The 15,237-nt window shown below is 43.9% G+C and overlaps 1 long non-coding RNA gene across 1 annotated transcript in view; it reads right to left on the bottom strand.

Annotated features, from left to right (window-relative positions):
• LOC310677901 overlaps positions 1–15,237 on the bottom strand; it is a 92,657-nt gene that overhangs the window by 8,252 nt on the left and 69,168 nt on the right. Inside the window, exon 3 of the long non-coding RNA XR_014511500.1 lies at positions 742–931. This is a non-coding gene — a long non-coding RNA (uncharacterized lncRNA). The remainder of the gene's footprint in view (positions 1–741; positions 932–15,237) is intronic.

Here is a 15,237-nt window from a genome sequence, read left to right as displayed (position 1 = left end):
CCCAAAGGGTGGGTAGGGGAAGGAAGTATTTGGACAGCCAGTCAGATCAAGTTCCCCATCCTTGCCTTATGGAGAAGGCTCTGGAGAAATATCTAGCTGTACATCTGGTAGCTCAGAGATGAGGAACAAGTAGACTCAATCTCCCAGCCATAATGGCAAATGGGCAGGGATGATGGGATGATGGGAGCTAGAGTCTGACAACATTTGGAGGGCCACTGGTTCCCCATCACTGTAATTGCCAATGGAAAAGCCTTACTCCCAGGCTATGGGGAAATGGATGTGACACAGAGAATTCAGGGCTACTTTAGGTGTTAGGAGCTAATGCAGTTCTTCAGAGAATGAGTGGAGAAATCTAAAAAGCAACACTTACAGTCTCATATCAAACACCTGATCTGGCATGGAGGTGGGTGCACATGGAGGGGTTGGCAACAAACATGGGAAACCATAAAGATAGAGCATGAGACTCTTGATCTCAAGGTTGTGGGTTTGAGCCCCTCATTGAGCAAAAGGTTCCTACATTGCAGGTGGTTGGACCAGATGGTTCTCATGGTCTCTTCCAACTCTACAACTCAATGATTCTATAAATAGGGCAAATGAGTGAGACTTGCATTCTAAATAAATTGAGCCTTCTTCAGAAAATCAGTGAGCTTTTCGGTATTCCCTGGGTCATAGGTGAGTCATCAAGCTGAATAGCTAAATAGACCCTCCAAATCTAGTGGCAGTATACCTTTACACACCTACTGTTCGGGGTGAATCAATCAAGCGGCGGAAGGGCCTTGTTTCATGACTTGCTTGTAAGCTTCAAAGAGGCCAATGCAGGAAAGAGAATGGGGGATTTAGCTTGATCTTCGTTAGTCTAATCCAGCAGACATTTCATGTGCTTACAGCGGCCCGGAATGTTCAACAAACATCTTGTTTTTGCTGCTTGGAACTATAAACAACAACAACATGGCAGAGTATTGTCAAAGATCAGCACACCACAGTGCATGGTTTCTGGGTGACACTCAGCTTGATGGCTCACAAGTTGTTCAAGCTTGACCGAAGCCCATTTAATCATGGACTCTTTACTTTGTTCACACTCTCTGAAAACCTGGCAAAAAACAAAGGACCCTGCTTCTGAGCCCAGTGCACACATACATAAACACATGCAGTATATGTCATCTGGAACAATATAAACTTTTGAAGTTCAGCCCCTAATTACCCGATTGTATTTCATGCACTGCTGTGAACATCTAATCTCTTAACGATTAAATGAAGCTTCCCTTACAAACGCAACAGCTATATTTATTTTTGAGACATTATTGCTGTTGTGTTTACCCTTTGCCAGGCTCCCTAGTACAATTAAGTTGCTAGAGATATTGCCTGTCATTTCCTACACAGCACATTAGTCGCCAATGGTTTCCCAACCACATTAAATGCTAGTATTATTAACACACTTGATGTTGTGCTTGCAGCTCCCCTGACTATCTAAGGCCTCCTTTGAAACTGGACTGCATACACTGCCCATTTCCATCAGCACTGCAGCATGCCTTGTATGGTATGTCCGGCAGCAAAGCACTTGAAACTGACTACTACAATAGTCAGTTTCAAGTACTTCTGTATGAGGGGCTGCCTGGTAGCTTCTTCAGGTACAAAATCCAGTAACTTGACTCTTCATTGGAATGACGGAGCATTTCTTCCCAGGGTTAAAACCAGGGCTGAGTGAAATCCCTCTCTTTCTCCCTCTGCCCATTTCACAAGCCCATTTGAGGCACCATTGTTTCTCAACCCTCTTATTGCCCATATGGGGAACCTGTGGCCTTCAGGATGTTGTTGGACTGTTAGCATCTGTCTGTCTCAAAAGACAATGGAGTGTGAAGTTAAACCATTGCATTAGCAGCACCCAAGTGACCTCCCCGGGGCATAACCATGGGCAGTGTGTATGAAAGTCCTGGGCTGCCCAGACAACAAGACTCCCTCTTGGCCTTGCTGATGTGGCTCAAAGGAAAACAGAGCAATACATTTGGCACCAGCTTGGCTGCAGGCCCTATCTAATCATCTTAGGGACAACACTCCAGGGTTTACTCCTTGGCCTCTCCTTCTTCCGAAGATATCCTACAAGGCAGTGGAGTTTTCAGATCAGAGTTTTCCTTCTCCTATATGGGCTATCTTCCCAGGTTGACAGGCACCTAACTCATCAAGGGCTCGAGACCCATCAACTACCCTCACCTGGTTTAGCCTGCCAGTCGAATCCATTTGTGTGGCTGCTGTCACATGATGATGTTGACAGCTTTTAGGAGCCACAGTGAGATCTGAGTGCAGGGTGAGGACCAAAGGTGGACCAGAAGGAGCACGGCGTGTCCCCCACCAGAGGTAGTACCCCCCAAGACATTCCATAATCCATGTCCATTGACCATGTTACATGGGGCTGATGGAAGATGATGTATGACAACATCTGGAGGGCCACCATTCCCCACCCATGCTGTAAAGAGTTCTGCTGACACATGCCCTGCTGGTCCCACCCTGCCCCCCTCCATAAGAAGGTCTGTAGAGAAGAGTCAATGACCACATTCGTGCCAACATTTAAAGCACTATGATGCCATTTTGTATGGCCACAACCTCCCCCATAAGAATTGTGGGGGCTGCAGTTTCTTAAAGATGCTGAGAGTTGTCAAGGCATCTTCCACTCCCAGAATTAGTTCCCAGAGTTTCCTGGGAAGAGGGGTTGATCACTCTGCAATTGTAGCTCTGTGAATGAAATAGGGGTCTCCTAGCAACTCTCAGCACAAACTACAGCTCCCAGAATTCTTTGGGGGGTGGGGAGGCCAGGACTGTATAAAGTGGCATCATAGTGCTTTCAATGTATGGTGTGAATGTGGCCAAAGTTAGACTCCCTGCATGCAATGGAACTCTGGTTCCCCAGGATTCTAAATCGCCTGGGAAGCAGCTCATGTCCCCACTTCAGAACTTCCACTTGAAGAATGGTGGGCGGGGCTTGCAGGAGATGTAATGGCAGCTCAGGTGTGACCACCAAGCTGAGCCCCAATCTACCCCGATGGGATTCTAATTGCAAGAAAGAGCAACTGAGTAGGGCTATACAAACCAACGGTGCCCTTACTTTGGCAACTAATATCAGTGGTGAAAGGGAGACTTTCAGCAAACAGGGTCTTCTCTCATTCCAGTACTGTGACAGAAGAAACTTCATAGTTTTAGCACAGTCTCTGCTAGACTGAAATCCAGAACACTGGAAGGGTGCTTTTTTTGTTTTGTTTTTTGTTAACACTCTTTCGTGATGAAGCGATATTAGCAAAAGCATTGCACAGTGTTAGTTATGTTACATAGCCGGACAAATTTCCTTTATTAGATAATTTAATTATTCCCCAAACATTATTTAATTATCAGGTATATGGACATTTTGTATTCCTTTTAAAAAAAAGATATTGAAAATTAATTGAAAAAAAGAAAGCTTTTAAAGAAAGATAATTAAACAAATTTGCTAGGAAACAAGGGCATGTGCTGTTTCATTTTATGTGTAAATTATATGTGAGCCCAAAGGGGATGCAGTCTTATTATACAGTTTACTCTCCCATTAGCATTTCAATGGAAAAGAGATTTCCTCCCGATTCTTGGTGCAAAATACTGAAAAACTAAGTGGCCCTTGACAGAAATGCATATAGAAAAAGGAAGTGAGAAAGAGAACAATGCATTTCTTTTAGGGACATTCAGAGAAATCTCCTTTGGAAATCTGAGGCCACAAGTGCAACCTTGCAGTACAAGTTGTTGTATTTATTGTGCAGTTTTGTGTATGATTATTTGGAAGGAAGCCACACTGTCTCCAAGGAGGGTGTACTCCCTAGTACAGCCAACCTGCTGCCCTCCAGATATTGTTGGACTACAATTCCCATGAGCAGCATGGCTGGAACTCATGGAGGTTGTGGTCCAAAATGTCAGGAGGATCCCAAATTAGCAAAGGCTGTCCTGCTAAGTGTTTAGGGTTGCAGCTTTAACCATCCTGCCAACCACTCACCTGAGGATCCTCATTAGTCGGCCATGAGGGAGACAGACCAGGTCATCCTGCACACCCAAGAGTTGGGTAATACCTTATCCAGTGCTGAAACACTCTATTGTTCCTTAATGTAAGGTTAGCAGATTTTTTTCCCAGTGAACCTGGGGACACTTTTCAATTTCAATGGGTTTTGTATGGGGACTGATTTGTAAATCCGGGGACTGTCCCCGGGAAACGGGGACGTCTGGTAACCTTACCTTAATGGCCCTAGCTTAGCCAGGTCATTTTTGCATAAACTAGCCCAGGAATTCCTCTGCAGCTTATATTTCCCCCTTCACATCCCAAATAATCAAAATCCTAGCATTTATTAATTTTGAGGGTTTAGGGAACACCCCCCCCAAACACAGTCTGTAGCAATACCAGTCAGGTTCAATCCCAGACATCTCCACACAGAACTGGGAATGTTCTGTGTCTGAAACCCTCAAGAGATGCTACCAGCCAGTGTAGACAGTACTGAGGCAGGTGGACCAATGGTGAGTCATGAGCCATGGAAATAAAAAATTAAACATGATGAAAAACGGAAGTGATCGACAGTTCTTGGATATGTTGACGATCTTTGCTCTTTCTACACTGCCAAACCAAGGTGGTGTCGTGTAAAGCATGCAGAGCGGAAAGTTATATTTTTGAGCCACTCTGAAACCTTTGAATCTTTTCAAGGCTCCAAATTATCCTAATATGATTTACGGTTTACGTGGCGCTTTGCAGGGATACCCCGGTATGCTTGAGTTTGTCATTTGAAGTACTTACGTAATAACATAAATTGCACTGAAATGGGGTAATATATCATAATGTTCTGGGGTGGTGATGGTGGGGAGAGGAAGCAGCAATAACAAGGTGATGATAATAATGATGCTGAAGGCCCCCCCTGTGTTTATTACAGAGGTTGGCAAGGGGAAGTAGCTCTGATGCGAGAGACTCGGGCTCAACAGGGCCTACTGCAAACGTGCAAATCCTCTTTCTCAATTGAAAAGAAAGAGCACATATTTTCCCAGCAAGCAGGCAACACCTTTGTGTTTATATTGCTGCCTCGTAGATTTGTGGAAACTTACGCTTGAATGAAGCACTGAGAATAGCGTTAAGCATATCTAGCCCATAACCTCTGAAGCTCTAGGGCAGGTGTGGGGACCTGTAACCATCCAGATGTGGCCAAAGTACAGCTCCCATCACCTCTGGAAAGGAAGTGGCCGGTGATAATGGGAGTTGTAGTTCAGCAACGCCCATGCCGTTCCCATGCCTCTTCTAGGGACCTGCGGCAGGTTGGTTGGGCAGGAAACCTGTAACGCAAACAGCCAGCTGGATATTGTCATCCCATGAGGACTTTCTGCTCCTCTTTGCTTCTGTAGCCAGCGATCTCATAGCAGTAGCATCATAATTGTTTTGTACCCAGCCACTCTGGGAGGCTTCCAACAGGGTATATAAAAACTTCTTCAGAATTTCTGAAGCAGGGGTAGAAGAAGAAGAAGAAGAGTTTGGATTTGATATCCCACCTTTCACTACCCTAAGGAGTCTCAAAGCGGCCAACAATCTCCTTTCCCTTCCTTCCTCACAACAAACACTCTGTGAGGTGAGTGGGGCTGAGAGACTTCAGAGAAGTGTGACTAGCTCAAGGTCACCCAGCAGCTGCATGTGGAGGAGCGGGTAAGTGAACCCGGTTCACCAGATTACGAGTCCACCGCTCTTAACCACTACACCACACTGGCTCTCATTCCAGATGTTTTCGAGCCCATGATCACATGAAAGCAGTGGGTGGGATTCTAATGCTGTGCTAAGGTGATCCATCTGCGCCTTAACAGGACCTGCGGCTTCTGCTAGCCCAACAACTTAGTTGAATCCATCCCATTGTGACCGCCTTATCCCTTTAATTAAAGTTAAGCTTTATAATTTTATTCTTTTACCTTGGATCCAGAGTTAGCCGTGCTCAGAGCCAACCCACTGAAATCAATAACACTTAAGTGTGTTATGATTACCATTGATTTCAATGGTTTGACACTAGGCATGACTAAGCCATTTGGGAAGGGTCATAGCTCAATGACGGAGCTTCTGCTTTTACATGCAAAATATCCCAGCTTCAATCTCTGGTACTCCAGGAGGGGCTGGGAATGTCCCCTGCCACTGCCTGTCAATGTACTGAGCTTGATGGACTAATGGTCTGACTTGGCAAATGGCTGATTGCTATGTTCCTCAGTCTGGAACTAACCTCCAGTTGGCAATTTCATAAATAGTGTGATCCACTGAGAGCCAAGCTACATTTGACACTAATAGTGTTCCTGGAAATTCAACGAATTGTAGGGTTGGAAGGGACCTCAGTGGCCATCTTGTCCAACCCCCTGCAATGCAGGAAGCACAGCTAAAGAATCATAGAATCATAGAATCATAGAGTTGGAAGAGACCACAAGGGCCATCGAGTCCAACCCCCTGCCAAGCAGGAAACACCATCAGAGCACTCCTGACATATGGTTGTCAAGCCTCTGCTTAAAGACCTCCAAAGAAGGAGACTCCACCACACTCCTTAGCAGCAAATTCCACTGTTGAACAGCTCTTACTGTCAGGAAGTTCTTCCTAATGTTTAGGTGGAATCTTCTTTCTTGTAGTTTGGATCCATTGCTCCGTGTCGGCTTCTCTGGAGCAGCAGAAAACAACCTTTCTCCCTCCTCTATGTGACATCCTTTTATATATTTGAACATGGCTATCATATCCTTGGCAGATAGCTTAAAACCTCTGCTTAAAAACCTCCAAGGAAGGAGAATCCACCACCTTCTGAAGGAGTCTGTTCCCCTGTCAAACAACCCTTGCCATCAGAAGGTTCATCTCAACATTTTGTCGTAATTTCCTTCTAATTCAAAGCCATTCGTTCAGGTCCTCCCTTCTGGAGCAGAAGAAAACAAGCCTTCTCCATCTTACATGTGACAGATCTTCAGATATTTGAAGATGCCTAGCATATAACCTGAATGGCTATTGCCTGTTGCATGTAGCTGTATTTTTCTGATTTCAATGTCTGGAAACATGGCCTCCAAATCAGGAACATTGGGGGGGGGGGTACTGTTAATCCTTCCTTCCTGAGCTGCAACAAAAGAGGTTTAAAGACTCTCTCAAGGCAAATCTTTAAAAAATGTAGTATAAACACTGACAACTGGGAAACACTGGCCTGTGAGAGCTCCAGTTGGAGAACAGCCTTTACCAAAGGTGTCACTGAAACTCAGGACGCAAGGGAGAAATGTGATAAGAGGAAGGCACACTTGACAAATCCACACCTTGATCAACTCCCGCCCGGAAACCAATGTCCCCACTGTGGAAGGACGTGTGGGTCCAGAATTGGCCTCCACAGTCACTTACGGACTCACTGTTAAAACTGTGTTTATGGATGACAATCTTACTCAGCTACGAGTGATCGCCAAAGAAAGAAGACTGTTAATCCTTCCTTCCTGCTTCAGTTCTGACAAAAGTCCTCACCCCCCCCCCATGCAGACAGCCAAATATAAAAATTGTTGGGAACATAGTGTAGAGGAAACGGTTAAAGCCCCAATTCTGATTTGGGGCTGATAGCAGCAGATGCTATTTTCCTTTTTTAAAAAAGAGAAGATACAACTTCACATTGTTTAAGTTAGGAGCAAACTTTGTTGAACTCAACAGGATTTACTTCTGAGTAGGCATGTATTGAATTGCCCTGCCAATGTCAACTGTAGTTTGGCCCTAAATTACTTCCCCCCAAAGACCAACATTTTGGGGACACTGAATCCCAGACTTTTCATAAATCAGTTTTGAATGAAGAGAAAATATCCTGATTTTCAACTTGACCTACCAAATGCGAATTTGATCTCTAAGTCCAGCTTAATTGGAGTTCATTCTCTCTGTAGCTCTCTAATGGAATACATTTTGGTTTCAGCTTATAGATTTTTCCCTTTTTGTCAGGAAGCAAAGTTTTTTTATTTGATGCCCTTTGAAAGGAGCATTAATTGTGACAGCTTAGCCGTTTGAGCGTTGGGACAGGCTAAAGGTTGATTTAAGGAAATATAATTAGAGAATCTTCAGAAAGTAAGTCAGGCGCAGGAGAGATACTAGCAGGCAGAAAGCATCTTTGGAAATATTAGGTGCTCTGCTAAAAACCAGAGATGGACAGAGCAAAATCTGATGAGGGCAAGATTTAGCAGAGGTACTGGCGTCTTTTATTTTTGCAATGTTAGTTATATCAAAGTTGAATCTCCACACTGCCAAAAAAAGGAGTGCAAATGCATCACTAAAAATGGAGGCGGAAAGAGGACACCAATTTGCATATGCTAATTTATGTTAATAGATGCCAACTTAGAAATAATTATCATAATTTAAAGGGGGGAGGGAGAACCCAATACATCTCACCACACTGGGGAAGAATGTCCTCATTGAGCTTCTTAAAAGCCAGCTTTCCCCAGAGAATCCTGGGAACTGTGGTTTGTTAACGATACTTGGAATTTTATCTCTTTGAGGAGTAAACCAAAGTTCCCAGGATGCTTTGGGGGGAACAATGCCCTTAAAGTGCATGGTGTGGCAGGTCCTACTTATTTATGTACCAGTGTTTTCATTTCATTCCTTATCAGTGCTTGGCTGTCCCTGCATTTCCACATCACAGCTGCTGACCCTCCAAGTGTCTCTATTTTGCAGGTACAGTCCCGGATTTACAGAAGCTGTTCCCATTTCTGATTTGATCCTGGATTGTCCTGCTTTACCTTAGGACATCCCTATTTTCATAGGAGAAGTGTTGGAGGGTATGGAGTTATGCAACCCCCAAGCCAAGGCAATAAAAAACTATACCACACCTGAAGGCAGCTCTGTATGTTGTTGTTGTTTAGTCCTTTAGTCGTGTCTGACTCTTCGTGACCCCATGGACCAGAGCACGCCAGGCACTCCTCTCTTCTACTGCATCCCGCAGTTTGGTCAAACTCATGCTGGTAGCTTTGGGACCACTGTCCAACCATCTCGTCCTCTGCCGTCCCCTTCTCCTTGTGCCCTCCATCTTTCCCAGCATCAGGATCTTTTCCAGGGAGTCTTCTCATGAGGTGGCCAAAGTATTGGAGCCTCAGCTTCAGGATCTGTCCTTCCAATGAGCACTCAGGGCTGATTTCCTTAAGAATGGATAGGTCTGATCTTTTTGCAGTCCATGGGACTCTCAAGAGTCTCCTCCAGCACCATAATTCAAAAGCATCAATTCCTTGGCGATCAGCCTTCTTCATGGTCCAGCTCTCACTTCCATACATCACTACTGGGAAAGCCATAGCTTTAACTATACAGACCTTTGTTGGCAAGGTGATGTCTCTGCTTTTTAAGATGCTGTCTAGGTTTGTCTGTATAGGGAAGCTCTGTATAGGGAAGCTTTTTAATTTTATTGTTTTATTATGGTTTTATATATGTTGGAAGCCACCCTGAGCGGCTGGGGCAACCCAGTCAGATGGGTGGAATATAAATAATAAAAGGATGATGATGATGATTGTGGAATAGGACATCCCTATTTTCATCGGAGAAATGTTGGAGGGCATGCAACTGGTGGAGCCAGAGAAACAAGCATGGGGCACACAACCTCTGTGGCTGGCAATGCATTTAGGCTGCCAGGAAAGGTACCAACTTCCTCAATATACTTGCACTTCAAATGGGAAGAATTCATATTCATGCAATTCATTTCAAGATTTTACAAGCAAGCAAAGTCCATCCGGCTGAGCATATTCTCATTCTCTCTCTCCCCCTCCCTCCCTTTTATGCCTCCTCCCCTCCCTCTCGCTTTTTTCCCAAGCAGGGATGAAAAGCGCAACTTTGTACCTTTGTGATTATTAGCAACGAGGAGTTCATCCTTATTAGTCCTAGAGGCAAAGGGTTAATGAGTTAAGTGCGCCAATTCAATTAAGCCACCTCTTTCCTTTAGTGAACATAAATTTTAACCTGATCACTTCAACATCTCTTTTAAATACATTACCTTTGGCACTATTTAGTAATAGAATAAATTGGATCTTGAGGAGGGGGGGAGATGTGAAATGAATGCCTTCTCGGGGCTTAAGCACTTGTGTACTTCATTTGCCCCCTAGTAAAATAAACAACAGGAGAGTTGAGGGGAAGAAATATAATTCTGGAGTCACTTGGCTAGAGTTCACAATTTTCTCTGCAACTGCCTCCATGGATTCATTTCAGTCCCAGGCTGCGTACCCACGATACAGTTAAGGCACATGGACATCTCATCCAGCTCTTAGAGAATCACAGGATTTTAGCTCTGTAAATTATTTGGGGGCAAAATGTGTTTTAAATGGGTGGCTGTAAGCCTGAAGACTCTTACTCAGGAAAAAAATATGAAAGACCAACAGTTTGTCTGTTTATTTTGGGATGAGAAAGTTCTGCAGTTTTATTTAATGTCGAGCTGGCAATGCCCCGCCCCAAATCCAACACTTCTTTGGTGGTGAATTAGGGGAGGCACTTATATTTTATTTATTTTGCTGGATTTTTATTGCAGTTAATAAAAAAGGAAGCTTGTTTACATAAGCTAATATAAAATATTCATTAAAAACAGACCTTGAAAATAGTAAACTATATACACACATACAGCTGGGCAGGGTTGTCTAAACAAAACAAAAAAAGCTTTCAACGGGTGCCAGAAACAGTGCAATGAAGGTGTCTGCTGCCTAATATTAATAGAGAGTTAAAAATTATTCTGCTTTCTCAGATGACTCACTTGACGAAGAACCTCAAAGTTCTAGTTAGGGTGGGAACACTTTGGTCCTCCACTACAACTCCCATCATCCCTGGCCACTGGCCATGCTGACTGGGGCTGATGGGAGTTGGAGTCTAACAACATTTGGAGTTCCACAGCTTCTCCTCAGCCCTGCTTTAACACAAAACCTTAGGCAACCATCTTGTCACATTTTTTAACCTCACTGGAAAATGCTGACAATCAACTGAAAGTCTCTTTGTTCCCCTCATGATCTCCAGGTGTTTCACCTAGCAAGGAAGCCCCACATTTGCTTAGAATTTTTACTTGCATTGAATCATTATTGTGTGCCCTGGTTCGGTTGGACTAAAGGCTACTATTAACTTTAAATGTAGTTACAAAATAGAGGGGATGGCGATTGAAAAGCCTCCCTTCAAAACAACGAGGGCACCTAGAAATACATTTGTGGGACGGAGGCACAGAATGTGAGAATTATTATTTTTCATTAATAACACTGCAATATGGGCCACATTATTACAATATCAAATCACACCAAATCATAATTAATTTCAATTATACATTTCCAAAATTAATAAAAAATATTAAAAAAGAAAGGATGTGAGAACTAAATTCTGATTAGCGGGATGGGGGTAGCTCTGTCTCCCATATTACACTTTTACCAATCAAAACATTTCTATATTTCATATCAATACTATGTTATTAACCACATTCCTTCATCCTGAAATGCGTAACACTGATTTCAACAGAATTTTCCCCCAAGAAAGTATAGGATTGCAGCATAATTAAAAATTTAACTCAATATTCTTTCCCCCCTCAATTGTTATTGCACCTATTAGCTTTGGTGTGAAAATTCTCCTAATTCCCTCTAAAATGAAAGGAGTCCTATACTGAAATGGTGTCCGTCAAACAGCAGTGCCCCTGTGTGTTTACAACTTAAACTTCCTTCTAAAGAATGGCAGAATGACTAACAATGACAGGCTGAGGTGCTGTGGTGTCATGGGATGTTCATAAATATCACGACTTCTGGGGGAGAAGGATTGGTCATGGAATATTAAAGATCAGTGTGGCTGCTTCAGGAGAAGTGACTATTAGTAGTTTGGCTATGTGAAAAAAGTTTGTGCTGGAGTCATCTAAAAACCGGAGTTTATATTATGTGGGTGTGCAACATCCATTCTGCTCCCCACAACTAGATGTGAACAATCAAGACATGTCTAAATCTTCTGGCTAAATGAAAGAATTCTCCTGAGCTGAGCCCATACAGATTTTCATTTTTAATGTTTTAAAGTAAAAATGCGGCATTATTTATTTAGGGCTTTAATATTCAATTGTGCTGAGTAAATCCTACAACAAAACTATTTATACTTTGAGTCTGGCATGTTAGAAAGACAGTCATCTGTGGCCAGTGTCAGTAAGTGTGTTAATAGGGTGTTTGACAGCTCCTCTGGAAGATTTTCAGGGCAGCTGCATGATTGGTTCATGAAGCATTTCATCGGATATTATGAGTGACAAGGAACCTGGAAGTGGTGCAGGGAAAGTACTTCCAATCTATAAAGACAGCTCACGTTTCTCCTCTCCCCAACACAAGACCCCTATGCAGTCAAGCAGGGCTGCGTACACAGGCTGAGTTTGATGTCACATTTTGTTCCCCTGCAATGCAGGCCAATTTCAGATGCCACTCCTGATCTCTAAAACAATCTGACAACCACTGTCTCTGGCTTGGATGCTTTTGTAACATGTCACAGGCTATCTCGTGGAGAAGGGGGGCACCGATAATGAGTCCAGTTGCCCCCTTTCTTCAGCGCCTGGCCCATCCTATCGCCTAGCGTCCTTCCTTTCTGGACCCCTCTCTCTCCTCCTGCCAGCTGTGCTTCTTCACTTGTAAAGGCAGAAGGCAGAATTCCGCAGACGAACCCAGCCTCGAGCTTCATTATGTCTTTGTCCGCACAAAGGAAATGATCGGGAACATTTAATACATTATGAAAAAGCACAAACAGCGCAGCAGGGCCTTCCTCTGCCCCCTGAGGGTCAGTAATGACTTCAAAGAGCTACTCAGATGCCTTTATGTGGGAAAGAGGTATGCGCATACCTGGACGGAGATGAATTGCTGTGGGATTAGCTTACCCTCAAATAATACACAGTGCTGAAACCACCAGAGGAGACCTGGTAATACGCAGTGTCCAGAGGGCACCACAGCGGAGGACTTGGTGAAAGAGCTGCGCATTCCATGCTCCAGCCACTTAATGAGCAGGAAAGGGACCCAGCCTCTGAAGTGAGCAACTTGGATTTCCTCTCCCCACTGAATGCCCAGCGTCTTCCGTTTAGCAAGGCTATTCACTGGGTGCGGATTTCAAAACAAAATATCTGGTTGCGGGGAGCGTGAAGACAGAGGTGTTTTCATTGGGGTGCTTTCCAATTTGGGGGTGTATGCAATCCCTCCCCTACCCATTGGGCTGGGTCTGCCAGCTGCCATTTTATATATCCTGCAGTTCCCAGAGGGGTGGGGTACCGGGGAGGGGGGCCCTTAACAGGGAAGCTCATATCTGCCTGCCAGAGAAATCCATATGGAGGGGCCGACCCGTTTAGGATGGGGTGTGCCAGAGGATACTTTGCCCTGTATAAAAGCAGCTAAGAGTGTGAAGGAATCAGCGCTGTCTTTAGCATATGTGCCGCTGGGGTGCAATGATGCGCCCCAATTTTGCATGCATGGCACTGTTGTGAATGACAAGCACCGTTGTTGAGTCTGACAAGTGCCGCCATTGTGAATGAGAAGCACCACCGCTGGCACGGCGCATCTTTGGTAAATGAGCGCACAAAGTCGAAAGTCCTTTAGTGAAACAGTAGGTATACATTTCGGTAATACCTAGGTACAGTGGTACCTCGGGTTAAATACTTAATTCGTTCTGGAGGTCCGTTCTTAACCTGAAACTGTCCTTAACCTGAAGCACCACTTTAGATAATGGGGCCTCCTGCTGCTGCCACGCCGCCAGAGCTTGATTTCTGTTATCATCCTGAAGCAAAGTTCTTAACCCGAGGTAATATATCTGGGTTAGCGGAGTCTGTAACCTGAAGCGTATGTAACCTGAAGCATATGTAACCTGAGGTACCACTGTATATATGCACTTTGTTCTTCTAGCTTGATCAAAATTATTTATTATTTCACAACAGGTAGATAGTTAAGTGCTTAGGAGGCTTCAGTGGTGAGTGCCTGGCGCCCCCTAGAATTTGGTGCCCGGGTGCCCCGCACCCCTTGCACCCTGGGTAAAGACGGCCCTAGAAGGAATCACAACATAGGCAAGCCACAATTATTTTTGTCTCTGCCTCTACTCTATCTTCCTCATTTTCTAGGTGAGAGAGTAGAGGTAGAGACAAAAATAACTGTGGCTTGCCTATGTTGTGATTCCTTCCAGGGCTGGTCTACCATACACAGTTGTACAGATTGCTGATAGGGAAGAACATTTAAAGTTCAGGATAGGTGCTATGCAAATGCTAAATATTCTTGGGGTATAGAATCATAGAGTTAGAAAGGACCATGATGTCCAAGCCCCTGCAACTCAGGAATCTTTTGCCCAATGTGAGTCTCGGACCCTGAGATTAAGAGTCTCATGCTCTACCAACTGAGCCAAGTTATATTATTGTCATAACCAGCTGGTTGCTGGTTACAAAATCTGACTCCTCTGGAAATGTTTATCATATCTGATTCCGGTTTATATATTTTAATGAACTGATATTAATTGATGTGTTTTAATGATTGATGGTCTATTCTCAACCAGTCTCTTTATGGTGCACTCGTGGACCTGAACAATTTAATATTCTTTTAGAACGCTTTCATGTCCGTATTATCAAAATGAGTTCTTTATCTGGATCGTCATATTAGGAATTAGCATTAGACTGCTATTGTAATTATCCATTTATTATGGTTGTGTTGTGAGCTGCTTCTTTCAGTGGGGTGCGGGTTGGAAAAGTGGCACACAAATTGAAATAATAATTAATGAGAATAAATAGGTCTGGTCTAGGAGAGCACTGGAGGAACAACTTTTTGCTCTCAGTCCAAACTGGGAGCGGGGGCGTTTGTGCTGAAAACGCAGTGCAAAAGGCAAGGTGATACTGAATAAAAGGTAGTCTGAAACACCAGCAACTTTTCAGGGGAGAAAATGCATGTTTTCACCTGGAAAACTCTCCCCCTTTCCAGGGGGAACAGTCACCTCAGCCACCTTCGCTATCACGGTGGCATTTCGGAGCATTTTCTGAGAACAGAAATGCAGTAAATACTGAGGGTAGTCAAGTCTCTCCCTCCCCCACCCTTCATTGTGCATTAACGACATTACTTTCAATACAAATAAGCACAGCAAGGAAATAAGCTCTGAAATATAACCTTCCTTTGTATGGTAAAGGTCAGCTCTCAGGGCACACATTATCTATTTTATTTAAGCGGATGTAATCTACAGCTTCTGATGGTATTTATTTGCCTTTTCCCTCTCTCTTCCTCTCTCTTCCTCTCTTTCTCTCTTTG

Source organism: Podarcis tiliguerta (assembly GCF_965153285.1).
Source record: "Podarcis tiliguerta genome assembly, chromosome: 1".
Taxonomy (NCBI): domain Eukaryota; kingdom Metazoa; phylum Chordata; class Lepidosauria; order Squamata; family Lacertidae; genus Podarcis; species Podarcis tiliguerta.
Note: the sequence above shows the minus strand (reverse complement) of the source record. Positions and strands in the feature narration are given on the sequence as shown.